Source organism: Lepidochelys kempii, chromosome 7 (genome assembly GCF_965140265.1).
Source record: "Lepidochelys kempii isolate rLepKem1 chromosome 7, rLepKem1.hap2, whole genome shotgun sequence".
Taxonomy (NCBI): Eukaryota; Metazoa; Chordata; order Testudines; family Cheloniidae; genus Lepidochelys; species Lepidochelys kempii.
The window spans coordinates 88030260-88051666 of NC_133262.1; the positions used below are offsets into that span (position 1 = coordinate 88030260).

Sequence of the window (21407 nt, forward strand, 5' to 3'; positions counted from 1 at the left end):
TAAACAGTGGAAACAATGTTGTAAGAGATGTACAAAATTAAAAAAAAATGAACTGCTGGCTTGCTGCTATTGTAAACATGTAAAAAATGCAATATACACCTCTGTACAGTTACTTAAGGGTAGAGAAATTAAACTTTAGTCCAGTCAGTGGCAAACTACTTTATAGTACATTTAGCAGGGGAGCAATGTCAAAAGGTTTAATGGATGAAAGTGGCTGTTAAGTATGTTAAGTGTCAAAAGGTTTAATGGATGTTAAGTGACTGTATGAAAGGTTCTGTATGAATCTTAAGCTGGGAAATTATTATTTTGCTGGGGATTGCCTGAAACCTTGATTAAGCTGGTGACTGTGATAACTTCCCTTCATTCAAAATATATAAAAGAAACAGTTAAGCTTCTGTTGGAGTAAAATATCTGAAACAATAGGAGTCACCACCAGAATGCAGGCCACACTTCAGGTCATTCAGGAGCTGAGCTGTGTGGGTGGGGAGTTTTCACTGGAGGCGGGGATGAGAAAGCAGGAGATGCAGTGTGAAACAGCAGAGAAACTGACAGAGAAGGTAATGGATAATAAGGGAAGTACTTGACGTGTGATCTCAAGAGAAGACTAAGAGAGAGCTTTTGGTTTAGAGTGTTGGCTGGAAAAAGAGGCTTGGAGTCCTGAGTGAGGAATCTCTTTTGGAGTCCTACTGTGTTCAGGGAAATAGGACTTTGTGTACGTTCTTTGGAAATAAACAGGATTGCATCATAGAAATACCAGACTCCATAGGAAGAGACTCCAATGGTCATGACCAGTGCTTAATTTTTATTTTATATATTCATAACGGATGCAGCAAACGCAGAGGTACTGGGGCTATGAACTGCCAAGCCTAGAGGTGCTGAGGCTCAGCCCTGGCAAACCCTGGAACAAATTAAGCCCTGGAAACAATGCACAATACCATGAATATTGGCCAACCCCTCATGTCAAAGGTGTAACATTATAGTTAAAGTGTTGTTGTTTTCTGGGAATATAAGAGACAGATCATCTCCATATATGTATGGATACAATGATGCTCAGCTCTCCTTACTTTTTTTTTAATTCTTCTTAATTTTGTTAAAGTTCCTTCAGAACAAATTTGAATGTCATTATATATTTTAAATGAACTAAAACAAAGCTAAGGCAATTTGATTCCCTAGTATCACAGAATATCAGGGTTGGAAGGGACCTCAGGAGGTCATGTAGTCCAACCCCCTGCTCAAAGTAGGACCAATTTTCAGCTAAATCATCCCAGCCAGGGCTTTGTCAAACCAGGCCTTGGATAGAAAGATTCGGGCAGAGACCGAATTCACAATGACTGTAACTGTAACAACTACAGCTGCATCATTATTATAAAAGTGAGTGAATGTTTTCCAATTTTTTTTAAAAAAGTCAATGTTAATGCAACTTTTATGGTTGTACATTTAAAAATATGATAAAAAGGCGATCCAGAAGTTAATACCAAAATTTTCAGTCTGGGTGCCTGAAATAGGAACCTAAAAACCAGATGTGAGCACATACGTAAAAATGACCTGGTAGTTTAAACTTGCTTTTTTTGTTGCTGTTTTGTGTGTGGTGGGATTTTTTTAGGGTGGAGGCGGGAATTTAAAGGTGCTATCTACTGACAGCTCTCACTGAAGAACTCTGCAAACAGAGGCACTCATCCTCAGCAGCACTATGTTCATGCTAAATTTCAAGACATTTATTTAGACCTGTTGGAATATGGCTATAATAATTTTACCTTGGGAAACTTTTTTTCCTCACGCTTTCAGCTCTAAAAAGGGATTTTGTTCAAATGTTTTTAAAAATCACCTTTGGAAAGACCAAACATTCCAGAAGGTGAATATAGCTGAAAGTGGGGATTGTGTAAAATTGGAAGAAGGGGGGACACAATGGAAACTAGTTTTGCAGTCTTAGTTAACCAGATGCTGCTTGTAACCGTTGGTAGTATATTAGCTGGTGTAATTAATATTATAGTACTTGTTTTAAATCAGAAATTTGTCTTCAGACTTTTTCAAATTAGTCACTGCACTAGGCTAACATGTATTTTCAACACAAATGATAATGTGTCAGCCACAGAATTATGATTTTATTTTGTTAATGGATGCAACAGGGCATTATTAGAAAAGGGATGATTTTGTACCTCTACGTTTTCAGCAACCAACAGTTTCAGGTATGATAACAGCAACGCTCCCCAAAATGCTTTAGATAATCTTTTAGTTAAATAACGTGACATGTAGAAGGTAGGAGTCATGCCTTATTTTGCAAAAGTTAACAATAAAAGAAGCTAGCTAAATCTGTTTTCTCTATTTCCAAGATGAAGATATTAGGATTGAGAAACCCATTCCAATGTAGACTCCATTAACACAGATTACCTTCAGCCCATTAAGCATTGCCATTAAGATGTTTTAAAGAAGTGTTTGTTTTTTAAAAGCTACATTGGAAAACCACTTTGGTTTTTAAAAGCATGTTTTCTGAGCCTCAAGAAAATGACTCTTCATCTTTATTTTGTACACCAGGTCATGTAGCAAACTCTACCTTTTTAAAACCATAACTTCTTAACTCAGAGCTTTGTTCTTGCGAGATTTAGACTCAGTTCATAGAATCATAGAATATCAGGGTTGGAAGGGACCTCAGGAGGTCATCTAGTCCAACCCCCTGCTCAAAGCAGGACCAATCCCCAACAAAATCATCCCAGCAAGGGCTTTGTCAAGCCTGACCTTGAAAACCTCTAAGGAAGAAGATTCCTCTACCTCCCTAGGTAACCCATTCCAGTGCTTTAGTGAAAAGGTTTTTTTCCTAATATCCAACCTAAACCTCCCCCACTGCAACTTGAGGCCATTACTCCTCGTTCTGTCACCTGCTACCAGTGAGAACAGTCCAGATCCATCCTCTTTGGAACCCCCTTTCAGGTAGTTGAAAGCAGATATCAAATCCCCCCTCATTCTTCTCTTCTGGGACTAAATAATCCCAGTTCCCTCAGCCTCTCCTCATAAATCAGGTGTTACAGTCCCCTAATCATTTTTGTTGCCCTCTGCTGGACATTTTCCAATTTTTCTACAGCATTCTAATTTTACAAATGTGTGTAAATCTATTTTATTTTTAGGTTACTATTGTTATTAACTGAAATACAAAATTTATAATTGTGTTTCCTTTCACTTCTGTAACCATAACAATCTGGAGTTGGTTATGTATACATCATGATATGGATACAAACTTGAAATAAATTTGGTTGTGTAACGTGTCACATAATAATGGTAGAACCCCTGGAATATTCTATACAACATTTTTATTTAGTTTTTATACATGTGATTCTCAGAGTACAAAATCTCATGCTTTATATTACAACAAACATTGAAGAATGCATTGAGATAATGTGAATAAACATGATGTGGTTATGTAATCTGTAAGGTTTTATCTTTGCCCCCCTCAATTTTCCACTTACAAATTCTCCAATTAATATACTTTCCAACCAAGAAATATCCTACTTCTCAGCTTCATCATCTTTCAGTCTCTTGACCAATAAACACTCAACCTGCACTGATACCTGTGAGGAAAAGGTGGATTTTTCAACTTCTGGTAGAACAAAGAGGGAAGCCAATTATAGTGTCAAAATTCCATACAAAAGACATATTGCCAGTGCCTGCTTCTTTTCCATGTAGACGGAGATCTGGCTCAAGTTCATCTGCTCATTTTAGCTGGGACTGGGAGAGAGTCAGTCCCTCAAGTAACCAAACCCTTCATAGGTGAAAATCAGCATCTTAGAATCACCCCAAGGCCAGTGCAACTCTTGCAGTTGTGGTAGTGTGTGTCCCGATATACTGAACTGTTCAACAGGCAGGCAGGCAGCCATATTATGCTGTTTATCATTCTTCATTAGATTGAATTTCAAAGTGGTCCCAAGGTGTATCTCCATTAAGAACTTTGTTTTGAGGTAGCAAGGACATAGAAGATGGAACAAGGTCCATCTTGAAAATAAAATACCACCCTCTTCTTGCCAAATATAGATGGATAATGTTGTTCTGCTACAGCAGCGCTTTTGTTTTTCCAAATCAACTCTGAATCAAATTAATCTCCAAAACTACAAACCTGAGTCACATACAGCAGGCATGCTTCTGCAATTTAGGGGTCTAGGTATTGTTTTGCCCAACTATTCAGATTGCTTCCCTGTTCATCAACATTGTTTCCAATTTGCCAGAATTAAGCTTGTCTTAATCCAAGCTTTGAATTCACAGAGACACTGGGTTATTTATGTCTCTGCCCCAATTGGGTTTGACTTGTTCTGGTTTACAGTCTGGAAACTAAACACTACTGCACATAAGTTTCTTTTAGAGTCGTCAGGCACTCTACCCTTCCACAGGAAAACCTTGATAATCTCCACCAAAAATGAAACCATATAGCCTTGTCCTTCAAGGATCAAATCTGTTGGTAAAGGGCAAACATTGCTTATAGAAGCCTACCAAATCCATCACTAAAGCAGTCTGGCAGCTGAAGAGGTACTGAGAATGAAGTAAGAAAATAGGTCCTTCACCGCTGCAGTCATGTGTTGACTTCAAGTTGAATAAGTTTGTCTAAAGCAAGAGAGTAACTGTCACGTATCCCACCTCTATATCAGAAATATTAGATCCAGAGTATGGCCAGTTGCGTAAATTGAGTCCAAAACACTTAGGATAATCTCACAGTTCTTAGAGCATCCAAAAAATCCTGAGTGGGACAGGAAACTTGTCAGTTACATGGACATTAACATCATGAAACAATATTAGCCTGTGTGCCTTCAAGTGTGCCATTGTAACTCTCACACCTCCTGCGTGTGGTACTCTGTCACCTCTCGTGGCACTGAGACCACTTAGAGTGAGATTAATGAGTCTGCTCTACAGCCTTAGCTAAGGGCCATGTGGCTTTTAGCTCATGCATTTAGCTCCAGAGGTCCCAGGTTAGATCCTGCCCAACGACGACTGGGTCTGTCGGTGTTACATCGGTACCTCGAGGAACCTGATTGTCTCAGCCAAGGCTTCCTTGCTGCTTTTGGGCAATCCATTAAACTAGAGCTAGCACCATTTGTATCCCATCCTGGTGGACTCATACCAGAGGGACGCACTGATTTGGATACATCAGTCATTGGCATGGGAGACCCAATACAAAAAGCATGGCCCTATTCCAGCCTGTCCTTTTTCATCCCATTTTGCATCCTGGACCCAGCTGGAGTCAGATGCAGCAGTCAGGTAGTGTCAACCAACCAGGATGCAAAGTTGGGGACCTCATCTTCAATAAGATCCCACATAGTCATGCACTAAGCTCCAGAGTTCCCAGGTTTGATCCCGCCCACCAACAAGCGGGGTCTGTCGGTGTTACATAGGTACTTAACTAATACATTCAGTTTCTCATGTATTGTCATCAGTATTTAGCAGTTTGTGAAAGTATTATAACAGTATTGAGAGAAGTGGCTGTCTTTTTTCTTTCTCACTCTGTCAACAACATGAAAAACTAATGTGTAAACTTGTCTTTTTTTGTTAAGCTGCAACAAAAAGCCAGACTGGTTATGATCGTTTAGATCACTTAGACATATACTATTTCCCTGTTAGTAGATGCCTGTGCTAATGCGGTACACAACATAGGCGCCAACTTCTACTGGCGCCGGTTGGTGCTTGACCCATCTCTGCCCCCGGCCCCTCCCTGACTCCACCCCTGCCCCGCCCTCTCCTGCCCCCATTCCAACCCCTTCCCCAAAGTCTCTGTCCCCTCCCTGCCCCATTCTGACTCCTTCCCCAAATCCCTGCCCCTGCTCTGCCTCCTTCCCTCTCCCTCCCAGAGCTTGCCACAACCGTTTGGCGGCAGCAAGCACTGGTAGGTAGGCTGAGGAGTGGGGACGCAGCACGCTCAGGGGAGGAGGTGGAGGCAGAGGAGGAGGTGAGGCGGCATAGGGTGGGGAGCTTGGCTGCCGGTGGGTGCAGAGCACCCACTAATTTTTCCCCATGGGTGCTCCAGCGCCTATGGTATACAAACACAATCTCTACTGTATAAATCTCTTTCCCTTGCTGCAGTTTGGTTTATTAACAAAAAACAATAAGATCACCTTGAATCTTCTCTCTAGGCTTGTCTGCTCCTTCAAGAATATTCATCCCACACGTAAGGTCCTTTTATCCCCAAGAACCACTCCACCTTCATGATATCCAAGTGACGTAATGACATACCTGCTGAGTGAGTCAGCAGAACCCACATAACACTTTACCAGATGGTTCCTCACCTAGTATAACTGGGTAGAATGGTGTAGCCAAGAGTGCCAGCCTGTTAAATTTTCTTTTTACTCACTTGCAATCCATTTTTGCAACTATATTGTCCTAATTTTTTTTTCAGATTTATGGTATAATCTCAATGCCATGTGGCTGCTTAGATTTTCTAACCTAGATGATAGTGCTGTGTACATTCTGTTTCTTTTAATGGTGAATCAGTATAAGCAGAAGTGATAGCTTGTTTATCATCCCTACATCTAATTGAGTTTGTTTGCCTATGGCATGTTCTCAGTGTAAAATTGACTGGGACCATAAAATGCAGAAACAATTTGCTTCTATAAGATAAATTCTGTTGTAGTGATTTTTGGGGGGGTTTCAAAACTGAAAGTACTTAGTACTATTGATGGAATTAAATGAACAGTTTAAGCTTCAGATGTGAGATTATTAATAAAATCTTAATATACTGCTTCATACATTTTAAAGATAATATCTTTATGGTGTTTTAAGAGATTGGCTGCTGTTGTATTTTGTTTTACTTTTAACACTTTTCTTTCTAGCTAATGTAGGGCTTAATCCTGCAAGGGAGAGGTGGATGGAGAAGAATATGTGGCCAGAACAGCCAAATGGCTGCTCATAATCTTGTGAGTTGATTGGCAATACCTGGCACCAAAATATGTCCATAAATATTGACTTTGCACACCACATTGGCATGCTCTGAACACAGGCTCTACGCCCTAGCTCCAAAATTTTTTCTTCCTTCACCATCCCCCGAAAGCATGTGTCAAAATATGTGAGTGGTGTCCCTGGTTTGCTTTGTTTTGCCATGTTTTGCTCCATGAAGTATTACCAGTGCAGCTGCTGATTATGTGCATGAATCACTGAAGCCTAAGGGCTTGCAGAATTAAGCCCATATTTTGCAAATGCTTCAGCAGTTATGCTTTGAGAATCTGATATGAAATTTTGAATGTGTGTATATATTTTATTATATTATTTCAGGTAGAATTATGCTAACCCATAAATGGAAACACTTGCCATTTGGGTGGTATTAGATGCAATTTGATCCTTTAATGAAAGACTGAGGTTGGCTGTACACTTTGCACATGAATTCAAATTAGCATTATAACTTGCTAGACAAGAAACTTGACACGTATCTTCTACGTTCTGTGGATATTTGGGCCAAAAATTAAAGAAAGTCTTTATCTTGTTGTCTAAAAACTAGTAAGTCTACGAGTTTTATATCTGCGCGCGCACACACACACACTTTTGTTTACTGTGGCTTTTAAAACTTAAGAATTTATTTTTAAAATTTATGTAGAATTGATTTAATCAGTTTCAATTTCATTGATCCATACTGAGCACATGCTAAGTAACTCTTATTGAAAATTTTATGTAAAGATAGACTTCATTAAAAGATTATCCCATACTTGATATATCTGAAAGGTTTTCTGATTCTTTAAAGATCCAGTGTTAAAGCCAGGGGTGAAAGTAACTTTCAACACTTACTGGTATGGGGCCTTGGGTGGAAGGGGCAGGGCTGTGGGGGTCAGTGTCCCCCAACCAGCCCATCCGTGTTGCCTGCCTAGCTACTATGTTGCCTGTTCAAAATGATATTTTAGAATGAAAGATCTCTTTATAAATTTATATTGACCATTTCCGTTCTTTGAATTAAAAGTAAATCCATTTGTGGAATTGGATCCTTAGTTGATTCAGCCCAACACCAGCTTCAGATACATAAATATGATTCACACTTTCAGAATTTCACAAAAGGGTTTTAATGCCTGTGACTAGTTGCATAATCATTTGCAAAATATGAGCTTGATTCTACAAGAGCATGGGAGATAGGGGAAATATGCATTTACTGCTCTGTGGGCACATATGCTCTGGCAGCAGGGTATGAGAAGCATGGCACACAAACACTTGCTTAGTAAGGACCTACTCCTTTAAATTGGTGAGTATTCTCAGCTTTCATTGAAGCCAGTTGGAGTAGGAAGTTCAACTCTATGCAGAATCAAGGCCTAAAGCTATAAATCATGAATTATGGTAAGTATATCCACTAAGGGGCAAACTCACTGGTGCTTACTTGAGCAGTACTCCTATTGGATTCAGTGGGAGTTATGGAGGCTTAGCACCTTCCAGAGTCGTCATGATTATTTTTCTTCTTAACTTTTACACACAAGATGGAAAATGTTGAATGGCTGGTTGGCTGTTAAGACCTGGATCACACTCTGGAGGAGGTTTGGCATCCAAATCCATGTTCAGAATTTGCAGTTTGGGCCTATTTATAATTTTTTCTATAGTTTAGAAACATTATTTTCCTTATGTTCTCTTCTCTTCTTCCACAACACTCCCTTGAGCATGTATCTCTGCATATTTCTTAGTTATTAAAGGCCAGCTTGTGATAGTCATACTCATGCTGAATAATACCTTTCAATACAAGTGAGTCCCACTGAGGTCATTGTAACTAGGAGCATCATGGTATGACTGTGTAAAATCAGTTCTTTATTGTTGGTCATATTTAAAAAAAAAAAAAAAAGGAAAAAAAACCCTATACCAATGAGTACTAACATCTAATGAAGATGAACTTCTTGTGTTCAAAATGGGGTTTGTACCAGTATGAGTCATGGCAGTATTTTCCTGTAGTAAGTCACATGGCTGTAAACCCCATTAATGTATCAGGGCAGTGCATCCACATTCGGGATTAGTATCAGTGTGGGTACCCTGGTGTAGCTATATTAGTGCAGATTTTCCTAATGTAGCCAGGCCTTAGAGAGGCATACCCATGACAAACCATGGAAAAGAAAATGAATATTTTTACATTAGTTTAGGAAATGCAGGTAACAAGTAGTGGGCCAAATCCTTAGAGCTGCTAAGATCCTACAACTCCCAATGAAGCCCATGGGGGTTTAATGGCTCTTACCAGTAAAACTACATTGTTTAGAAATGTAATTCCAACAAAAGCTCTAAATTATATGGGGAGAGTGGAAACTATTAGTTGTAAAGTTAAAGCAACTTGTTTTTATTTACAAAATAATTTCAGCTTCTTAGAATTAGACAATGAATGTGTTGGTGATTAAATCTGTTCATCACAATAGTGATATTTTATTTGGATTCTCCGTGCCAATAATCATGTTTTGTTTCATTCAATCCCTGATTAGGTTTTGTTTCTACCTGCACAACTTGCATCATATTTTAAACTAAATATAAAATAAATATGGTAGCACTTAATTTCGTTCTATGTTGATGTCATGCTTTTGTTTACATCTGATTACTTCTTTACAATATATTACAAAAAAATCTATTTTGAAAAGGGAATATAAAGCACTGTAAATGCATTTCTCTTCCAAGCACTACTTTCAACAGAGTGAAGTCAGGCAAATACAGTAAAACTTACCATACCTTTAACTTCATTCTGATTTGTATCTGCTACTAGAGAATCTTACATTGTGTAGGAGCATATGGGTCTGTATTTCTACCAGTGGTGATTTCTAATTCAATATTCTTAAATACTTAAATTTTATTTAGTAGCCATGCAGTTGATTAGCAGTTACTTTTTTTTGTTAACATTAACTTTGTCACAATATTTAGATGAAGTAAAGCAGTGAGATTCTTCAGTACAGCAGTGAGGACACAAATATTTGTTGTGTGGCTTTTTTTAAGCTATTCCATTACATCTGGTAAAAAAGAATTTGTTTCTAGATGTGGATTTTTTGTTTAATAAAAACAAAATCATTCGTCTAATTGTCCTTTTTAATTTGTTTTTATGAAGAATAAAATATTTCATTGAGAGTCACTCTTTCAGAAACAGAGTTCAGTAAATATTCTTTATTAATAAAAATTAAATTCTTAGATCCATGGACAGGGAATGCTTGATTAGTTGCCCGCCACCTTTTAGATGGAAATATATTATATAGGTTACTATTAGTGCTGTTGATTAATCACAGTTAACTCGCACAATTAACTCAGAAAAATTAATCACGATTGATCGCAGTTTTAATCACATGGTTAAACCATAGAATACCAGTTGAAATTTATTAAAATATTTAAGATATTTTTCTATATTTTCATATATATTGTATTCTGTGTTGTAATAGAAATCAGTGTATGTTTTATTACAGTTTAGCACTGTAAAAGTGATAAACAAAAGAAATAGCATATTTCAATTCACCTCACACAAGTACTGTAGTGCAATCTCTCTGTCGTGAAAGTGCAACTTACAAATGTAGATTTTTTTCTGTTACATAACTGCACTCAAAACCAAAACAATATAAAACTTCAGAGCCTACAAGTCCACTGAATCCTACTTCTTGTTCAGCCACTCGCTAAGACAAACAAAAAGAAAAGGAGTACTTGTGGCACCTTAGAGACTAACAAATTTATTTGAGCATAAGCTTTCATGAGCTACAGCTCACTTAATCGGATATATGCAGTGGAAAATACAGTGGGGGGATTTATATACACAGAGAACATGAAACAATGGGTGTTACCATACACACTGTAACAAGAGTGATCAGGAAAGGTGAGCTGTCTATTCGGGGACACCATCATAGGGCCTAATCACATCAGCCACACTATTAGAGGCTCGTTCACCTGCACATCTACCAATGTGATATGTGCCAGCAATGCCCCTCTGCCATGTACACTGGTCAAACTGGACAGTCTCTACGTAAAAGAATAAATGGACACAAATCAGACATCAAGAATAATAACATTCAAAAACCAGTCAGAGAACACTTCAATCTCTTTGGTCACTCGATTACAGACCTAAAAGTGGCAATTCTTCAACAAAAAAACTTCAAAAACAGACTCCAACGAGAGACTGCTGAATTGGAATCAATTTGCAAACTGGATACAATTAACTTAGGCTTGAATGAAGACTGGGAGTGCATGTGTCATTACACAAAGTAAAACTATTTCCCCATGTTTATTTCCCCTCCTCCCCCACTGTTCCTCAGACATTCTTGTCAGCTGCTGGAAATGGCCCACCTTTATTATCAGTACAAAGGGCCCCCCCCCCCCGCTCTCCTGCTGGTAATAGCTCACCTTACCTGATTACTCTGGTTACAGTGTGTATGGTAACACCCATTGTTTCATGTTCTCTGTGTATATAAATCCCCCCACTGTATTTTCCACTGCATATATCCGATTAAGTGAGCTGTAGCTCATGAAAGCTTATGCTCAAATAAATTTGTTAGTCTCTAAGGTGCCACAAGTCCTCCTTTTCTTTTTGCGGATACAGACTAACATGGCTTCTAACACGGCTGAAATAAGACAAACAAGTTTGTTTGCAATTTCCCTAGGCAAAGGACAAGATAGAAAAGGAGATTCATATTATAAAAATGTTCAAAAAAGTATGACAACAATTTACATCCATATTTAGAGTCCAGTTTTCTATGCTGCTCTGTTAGAATGCAGATTTGTCCCAAAAGAACTTACAGTTAGCCACAAAATTGCATGTGAGACTTTTCTGGATGAATGAAGCTACAGTCCACCAATGATTGTTGAAGTGTAACAAATGAAATACTTTGACAGATCAACAAAACATCTTATATCACTGACGGGAACGTACACAGGAATGTCAGACCTGGAACCAAAAAGTTGCAATTTAGAAGCAAGTAGTAATAAAGCATATGATCTTATGCCTGACAACCATCAGATGTATAGACAGGAATAGGAAAACATTTTCCAAAAACTAATCAGACATTTAATTTTAAGCTGAACTTTCGGAAGAAGTTAGACTCCATTGGACTGGACAAGACCTGACACAGACTGGGTATGAGAGAAGAGGGGAGCTATTAGCACTGGAATTTTAGGTTTTGGAGACTGAGACAGAGAATTATAAAGAGACTAGTGATGTTGACAAGTGGGTGGATAGCAGATTTCTGCCTTGGACATATATATTTTGAGGATTTTATTTTATATATTTTGCCTTTGAGTTCTCCAAGGACCAAACATGTCATTTAAGCATCTTAAATTGTAAATAATTGAAATGAAAAGTAGTACATGACTACAGATAAGAAAGGGACAAGTAGTCAAGAGTCAGTTTAAGATTGGGGGATGTGATCAGATGTTTCTAAAGCTCTTTTCACTGTAGGTGTTCTCTTTGCTGTCATATAAAATTAAATAAACGTGTTGCTTTTACTGACACAGTGGTTCTGAGTGATCACTAACTTTTACAAGAAATGCAGCATTTAGATAAAGGGTGGTATAAAAAAATTTAAGCTATATACAAGGTCAAAAGAAGATAGAGAAACTACATTAAGCCAAAGAAAGGCTTTTGTGAAATACTTATCCAGGGTTCTTAAGAAGAGAACAGAATAAATCAAAATTTCTCCAGTGTGAGTACAGTCGTCAGTTTTGTATGGAGAGCCAAAAACCACACCCTTTTAAGATTATAATAACTCTTTAATTCCTTCTTTCCTGAGACAAGATACTTTCAAAGCTGGAGGAGGGGAGAAACAAAGGTTCTCTCTGTCTGTGTGATGCTTTTGCCAGGAACAGAAAAGGAATGGAGTCTTAGAACTTAGTAAGGAATCTAGCTAGATATGCGTTAGATTCTGTTTTATTTAAATGGCTGATAAAATAAACTGTGCTGAATGGAATGTATATTCCTGTTTGTGTCTTTTTTTGTAACTTAAGGTTTTGCCTAGAGGGATTCTCTGTTTTGAATCTGATTGCCCTGTAAGTTATTTACCATCCTGATTTTACAGAGGTGATTCTTTTACTTCTTTTCTTCAGTTAAAATTCTTCTTTTAAGAACCTGATTGCTTTTTCATTGTTCTTAATATCCAAGGGTTTGGGTCTGTGTTCACTTATACAAATTGTTGAGGATTTTTATCAAGCCTTCCCCAGGAAAGGGGGTGTATGGTTTGGGGAGGATTTTGGGGGGAAAGACATTTCCAAGTGGGCTCTTTCCCTGTTGTATATTTTTTAGATGTTTGGTGGTGGCAGCAATAAAGTCCAAGGGCAAAAGGTAAAATTGTTTGTACCTTGGGGAAGTTTTAACCTAAGCTGGTAAAAATAAGCTTTTTTACCAGCTTAGGTTAAAACCAGCTTAGGGGTTTTCATGCAGTTCCCCATATTTGTACCCTAGAGTTCAGAGTGGGGAAGGAACCTTGACAAGAGTAAATGCAGCCATGAGGCTAAGGTGTAATGTTTTATACAATGAATAACAGACGTCACAAAATAAATTCAGGCATGTCTTTTGGAAACGCTAGATTAGGATAAGGGATGTATTTTACAGAAATGGTCTGGGGGGAGGGGAAGTCTTTCCCCTTCATTTTGCAATATCAAATGTGGCCATAATGTCATTTGATCTGTATTATTACTACACTTCATTTTAATTGTATTCCTTTACAGTATGATATTTAGTTAAATACTAAATACATTTCATTCTCCATCATAAGGTGCAATTCAGCAGCATTTTAAGGATATATTTCAGCATTTTATAATCTGAGATCAACTTAGTAATATAAATAATGTGAAACTACATCATAACAGTAGTTTGGTCTATTTTTTTAAAGCAAATATTGCAGATGAATGACAAACTCTGGTAATAGATTGAATGTCCTCAACTCACATTGGAGTTGAGGGCGCTCAGCAACCACAGGAGGGAGAGCCTGAATGCAACTTTCTCAAACTCAGAAGTACTTTTCATAATGAGTATTGTCATATGTATGAGGGTATGCTAGAAATGTTTTAAATGTTCATGTGTCTATGGGCCGGAGTGGGGTTTACCTAAATAAATAAATAAATCATAAATGTAAATACATTGACAGAAAATAGAGAGAACCTAATGTGTTTGATCACCTTATTCTACATACCATGCCAGTGCAGGATTGTTTCATGCAGTATATTTACTTGTGCTTTGCACAGTCTAACTTTAAATGTCTCCAGCAATGGGACATCTACCATTTTCCTTTAAAGACTATTACTGTAGATTTTACCATCAGGGAAATGTCCTGACATTTCCTGTAAACATTCTCTTTTTCCATGTCAACACATTAGTACTTGTCATATCTCCCCTTTCCCCTTCCCTACCATAACTGCCAAATACATAACAGCTTTCCTCCTTTGGTATTGCTTTCCTTCAGAGCTTTGTAAACTAGTGCACAGTTTATGTATCTTCACGTTCACTTTCTGTTTCTAACCTTTCTAGGTCACTTTCCTGTTTCCTTTTCACCCTAGTCTGGATTGTCGCATCAGTGTCAGGAAGGGTGTGTATTAGGAGTGTACTGGGGGCCAAATCTGTGTGTGCTCTCCTGGAAACATACTTGCTTCAGGAAAAGTGCCTTTGAGAGTGGCTGTCACCTACCTGCATCAATGGTTGTAGGAAATTGATGCAGCCAGTGTAACCCACACACCTCCTGGGTGTAGTGTTCTGCCCCATTGACTGGCACCGAGACCACTTAGAGCAGAGGTGGCCAACCTGTGGCTCTGGAGCCACATGCAGCTCTTCAGAAATTAACAGGCGGCTCCTTGTATAGGCACCGACTCCAGGGCTGGAGCTACGGGTGCCAACTTTCCAATGTGCTGGGGGTACTCACTGCTCAACTCCTGACTCTGACGCAGGCCCTACCCCATTCCACCCCTTCCCGCGGCCGCCCATGAGCCGGCCGTACCCTCGCTCCTCCTCCTCCCCCTCACTCCCAGAGTCTCCTGCACGCCACAAAACTGGTGATGGGGAGGTGCTGGGAGCAGGGTGGGGGAGCTGATGGATGGCTGTTGACCTATTACTATGGCTCTGTGGCAATGTGCATTGGTAAATTCTGGCTCCTTCTTGGCCACCCTTGACTTAGAGAGAAAATGAGTCTGCTCTACAGCCTAAGCTAACAGCCAGTTGGCTTTTAACTCCTGCAGAGGAGGATCATGCACTAAGCTCTAGAGGTCCCCGGTTTGATCCTGCCTGTCAATGACCAGGGTCTCTCGGCGTTACACCAGCAGTGAAAGGGAGTTGTAGCAAGGGAGGGAGACACTTGCCAGGGAACAATAGGTAGTGACCGTGGGGAGTCTCAGACATCCATTTCCAAGATGGGGGAGAGGGGTGCTGATTGGCCAGCATTCCTCATCACCCAGGATTTAGCCCAGTGCAGGGGCCATGTGGAATCTCTTTCAGCTCGGTTCCAGCAGCCCACCTTACCCACCCACACTAGGAATGGGAACTGGCCTGACAGGTGCTGCAGGTCTAGCCAATTCCCTGGTTAGGGGGTCAGGAAGGAATCATAGAGGAATCATGGAAGATTAGGGTTGGAAGATACCTCAGGAGGTCATATAGTCCAACCCCCTGCTCAAAGTGGGACCAACACTAGCCCGGGCTTTGTCAATCATCCCAGCCAGGGCTCTGTCAAGCTGGGCCTTAACCTCTAAGGATGGAGATTCCACCACCTCCCTAGGTTACCCATTCTAGTGCTTCACCACCCTCCTAGTGAAATAGTGTTTCCTAATATCCAACCTAGACCTCCACCACTGCAACTTGAGACCATTGCTCCTTGTTCTGAGAACAGCTGAGCTCCATCCGCTTTGGAACCGCCCCCCCTTTAGGTAGTTGAAGGCTGCTCTCAAATCCCCCCTCACTCTTCTCCTCTGTAGACTAAACAATCCCAGTTTCCTCAGCCTCTCCTCATAAGTCATGTGCTCCAGCCCCCTAATAATTTTCATTGCCCTCCACTAGACTCTCTCCAATTGTCCACATCCTTTCTGAGGTGGAGGACCCAAAACTGGATGCAGTACTCCAGGTGTGGCCTCACCAGTGCCAAATAGAGGGGAATAATCACTTCCCTCGATCTGCTGGCAATGCTCCTAGTAATACAGCCCAATATGCCATTAGTCTTCTTCGCAACAAGGGCATGCTGCTGAAGCATATCCACTGTAATCCCCAGGTCCTCTTCTGCAGAACTGCTGGTTAGCCAGTTGGTCCTCAGCCTGTAGCGGTGCATGTGATTCTTCCCTCCTAAGTGCAGGACTCTGCACTTGTCCTTGTTGAACCTCATCTGATTTCTTTTGTCCCAATCCTTCAATTTGTCTAGGTCACTCTGGACTCTATCCCTACCCTCCATCGTATCGACCTCTCCCCCCAGCTTAGTGTCATCTGTGAATTTGCTGAGAGTGCAATCTATCCCATCATCCAGATCATTAATAAAGATGATGAACAAAACCTGCCCCAGGACCGATCCCTGAGGCACTCTGCTTGATACTGGCTGCCTGCTAGACATGGAGCCATTGATCACTACCCGTTGAGCCCGACAATCTAGCCAGTTTTCTATCCACTTTATAGTCCTTTCGTCCAATCCATACTTTTTTAACTTGCTGGCAAGAATACTGTGGGAGACTGTATCAAAAACTTTGCTAAAGTCAAGATATATCACATCCACTGCTTTCTCCGTATCCACAGAGCCAGTTATCTCATCATAGAAGGCAATCAGGTTGGTCAGGCATGACTTGCCCTTGGTGAATCCATGTTGATTGTTCCTGACCACCTTCCTCTCCTCCAAGTGCTTTAAAATGGTTTCCTTGAGGACTTGCTTCATGATTTTTCCAGGGACTGAGGTGAGACTGACTGATCTGTAGTTCCCTGGGTTCTCCTCCTCCTCTTTTTTTAAAGATGTGCACTATATTTGCCTTTTTCCAATCGTCTGGGACCTCCCCTGATCACCATGAGTTCTCAAAGATAATGGCCAATGGCTCTGCAATCACATCAGCCAATTCCCTCAGATGCATTAGATCTAGACCCATGGACTTGTGCATATCCAGCTTTTCTATATATTTTCTCCATGGGCCAATTGGCAGAGGACCAAATTGTTTTTTGCCTTCCTTGCAGCATCTTTAAGCCACAATAGGTTAAGCAGGAACACACTTGGTACCTAACTGAGGTTTGGGGGGGGGTGTTTATTCGTCACAATTTGTAGCCAGTTCCCAGTGTGGCTAAGAGAATAAAGTGAAACATTTCCAGAGTAAAAGATCTGGGATTTTGGTGCTGGGCCTTGAGCTCATGTGATAGGTTGAAGCTTTGTGGCCCTCGTGGGCCTACATCCCCACCCTGCTGCACCCTTTGTCTCTCTTGAAGGGGTCGGGCAGGATGCTAGCACTCTGAGGAAAGCTGAATCATGGGGATCATGCAATATGGGTTATATGGTAAGGAGCCCTGTAACCCCTGCACTGGAACCAGTTAAATGCCTGGTCTAGGCGAGTATGGATGATGAGGGGGTAGTTGAAGTTTTTAATAAAACCTACCCTTCGTTGAAGTTTTTAATAAAAGCCTGCCGCTTAATTCCATGTATGTTTCTCTCCTCATTTTGCTGTTGTGTCCATATAAGTGTGCCTCCCTTCATATGCCCCTCTGGGCTGTGGCTAAAAGCCACAAAGATTACCTAATTGTCTAGAATTTTCTCTCAGTATTTGTTCTGTTACTTAAGAACTGCAGTGAATTACTGGAGAGTGTCAGTATCACTTTAAAAAAAAAAAGAAATCTGTGCAATATTTGTAGTTTTCCAGTCCTCCTGTCAAGCATAGATAGCTATGTGGCACGTGTGGATCAGTGTTGTTGTTCACTCAGGATTTTATTGTGAATGTTGTGATATTTTGGTGTTTTTTCCTAAAGACCTAGCCCTGAAGGAAGTCAGAGGTTACAGGAGACTCTTGGGGAAGCAAGGGGGGTTAAGTATCAGCCCTTGTGGTTAAAGAGGAAAGTATGAAAATGTGACCCAGCTCTGCACTTATTTTTTACAATTTCCAAAAATAATGGGAAATTTCAAGCAAAAGAAAATGGGGAATTATAATGGAAGTCTCAAAATAACCTAAACTATCACTTTTGCAAATTAATAATAATTGCTAATTAATCCAAGATAAATTGCATATTTTTTAAAAACAAACTATTTATATTTCACATTCATATTTAAATATAAGTGGTGATTTTTATGGTCTTTGAATATTGTTCGTAATGGGCAAATTATTAGAGTTTAAAAAACATTGCAGGGTTCATGAACTGCTAGAAAGACAAAGATTTACTAGAATGTAGGCTGGCTGAGGAGCTGCTGTGGTAAATAAAACTTAATCTCTCAGGTAGAGTGGGGTTTATGATAATTACTTCTAAATTCCTATACTAAAAAATCAAGACATTACTTTGAGGGAACTCTCTGTAGATAAGGCTAATGATGGAATTCGTTCTGAGAGTACAGAGATATCTTAGTACTATAGTCAAAAGTCGGTTACGGGTTACTGTCATCAATCAGTGGCCTCAATTAAAAAGTAGACTACCAAATTTCCTGGGTATTATAGTATAGCCAAAGGTCCCCCGTTCTCATTGGTTTCTGTTTGGTTTTTAAATAATACAAAGAGTCTGATTAAGATTATTCAGGAGTGTAATATTGCTAATAAATAACAGAGATGAATAACTCACTGAACACAAGTAGACTGTTCCATTTGTTGACTAAGGTGAGATTAGATCCCTCATTTGGGAATCAGTTTGCATAACCCAGGACTTCAGACTTCAATTTCCTGAAATGTTTGATTCCTGCTCATGCTTTTTTTCCTCTACCATATATGCAATATCATATTATCTAATTAACTTCAGCCATAATTATGATGTCACTCGTGCTTGTGTAAATTAGGAGTAATTCATGGAACATGAGTTATCCCAGAATAAATCTGATGAAAGTGAGATCAGAATCCAGATCTTTATCTCTGTCATTAATAATCTATTACAAATCCTTATTTATCATTAAACATCTGTTCCAAATTGAATAGCGATAATCAACAAGCATTTTTAAACAAATGTTCAAAATAATACTCATTTTAAAATGGCAGAAGTTGTATTGCAACACCATTGTCTCCCTCCCCACCACCTTTTAATATACTTTTCCATTGTGTGCTATAAAGGATTAAGCTTCATCAGGAAGTTTTAAAGTTATCACCCTTCCTGTTAACTCTCCTGTACACAGAAACAGGAACTGGTTGCAGAGAACACCACTGAGAATCCTTATTTCTAAAATCATCATGATTTTCAAGCCATCGTTGTCATTTTTTTGGGGGGGTAACACATGAACACTTGAGACTGCCAATACTGGTTATCAGAAGTGGAAGGCACAGAGTGCCAGGGAGTCTGAGAAAAGAGTGATAAGAGTCAATGTTTGGTGAAAGTGATATTTATTACAACAAGTACAAAGGTAAAATAAAAATGGTTGCTATGCAGGCTGTCCAACTGCTACATGGCAATCTGTCACCATCCCTAAAAATTATAGAAGTTACTGAGCAAAACTGGTTTAGAAAATCTTGAAGTATCAATAGCAATTTGAACTGGCTATTTAAATCAAAGGAGCTAATAAAATAGAAAATGAACAAAAAAAACCCACCCCCAATCCCTATGCTGTTTTGATGATGGCTTGTGATAAAGCACTGGACATAAAACATACATTCCATACTGAGGAGGAGGAAGGGGAAGAAAGCTTTGAAGAAGAAATGAAATGTTTGTGCCCCTACCAAAAATATTTTCCTTAAAATATATATTCTCTATTGAAAGACCCACAAATAATAGAAACAACTGAGTAGCTTGTCAGAGATTTACAATTAATAGCCAGTTGTGTGAATCTGGAGCTTTAAAAGATTCCATCATTGAAGATCAAATAGTTTTAGGGAGCAGGGGCAAAAAGGTATATGAAAGGGTTTTATTTTTTGTTTTAAAGCATGGACCCAACACTTGAAAGGAAGTATTTTTCACATGAAAAGAATGGCCATAAAGAGAGAGGCACAGATTGTAAACACCAAATTTGAATATGTCAGGAACAGAAAACAAAAACATGCCAGGAACAAGATGTCTATCATGTGGCAACCAACAGAATATATGGGAAAAATCTGCAATAAGTCCCACCTGATTTAAAATATTATAATTATTCTGATTGTGGTGCACATTTTTTAAAAAGAAGTGTTAAAGTTTGAGAATCCATTCGTATCTTGTGTTGAGATTCACACAGCACAGGTGAGTTGGGTTGTCAAAGAGCTTGGTCACAGTCCCTGATTCTCTACTGTGATCTTTCCTGGCTCTGACACCAACTTATCGCAATGGGATATGACTTTCAACGGGCTATATACTAGAGGAGAATCAGCAGAACAGTTCTTCACTAGGAGAATTCCCAACTAACCAGCTGTGGTCAGATTCTGGCTCATCTCAGTGGCTCGAAAAAACCCAACAACCACATCAGGTGGGACGAGGACCTAGTTCAGTATATTAAGATTCCTCAAGATATTGTTATGGAAGGAAATGAAGAGAAATATTAACAGGAAACATTTTTATTTGCTCCAAAGGATTGCTAAGACAGCAGAAGGCAAATTCTTTAGCAAAAAGAGTGCATTGGCAGCGCTTTTGGCAGATTTATGTTGACTCCAAAAGTTGTAAGGTTTTTACTTAGGGTGAGTTGAGAATGGGAGTTAGGCAATGATGTCACAACTCATTATGTAAACACGGAATGGATTTCCAGTGCAGGTACTCCATAGGGAGGAGATACAATGACCAGATAAATGGTTTGGTAAAGGAGGTGTTTGGTAAAGAAGTGGAACAGGGTGGGGTTTGGGACACCTATGAGTGGCATGGCAGGGAGCCCACCTTTACCCTCATGTGATGGTAGTGTTTGCACTTTTATCTGTTGGAATTCCCAGACATTTAATAATAAAGTTTTGGCCTAATTAAACCATATCAATTGTCTCCTGACCTTCCTCCAGCATAGCCAGACAATGGCTGTATAGACTATTTAGCAATAGAAGAAGAGATAAGAAGAAACAATATCTTTACCATGGCCAGAGCAGCTTTCAAACAACTGAAATCATCAGCCTGGGAAAGAAATTGACCACCAGTGCCTGATTTTTAAGATTCAGGTGATTCTGAATGTGCAAAGACTCAAGGATATATTGGGGAAAAAAAATCAAAGTGCGAGTCACAGTGAATTGTGTCAGTAAGTTCATACTCAACTATGCAGCTCAAACTCACTGTAGCAACCTCCTTCACCAACATACAGAATAGGCACGGATGCCAGGGCACAGAAGAGAAGCCAAAGATTTGAAATATGTACTGACATTGGTACCAGCTCTATTATTCTTTGACCCATTGAAAGAAATCAGTCTTTTCACAGATTCTTCAAAAGTAGAGCTGGGAGCTGTATTACTACAAAGACCTGGGACTG

General features: G+C 39.5%; 1 protein-coding gene across 8 annotated transcripts in view; it reads left to right on the forward strand.

The window, feature by feature from the left end:
* The window catches only part of PCDH15 (protocadherin related 15), a 1355521-nt gene that overhangs the window by 271833 nt on the left and 1062281 nt on the right, over window positions 1-21407 (forward strand). The window lies entirely within an intron of this gene.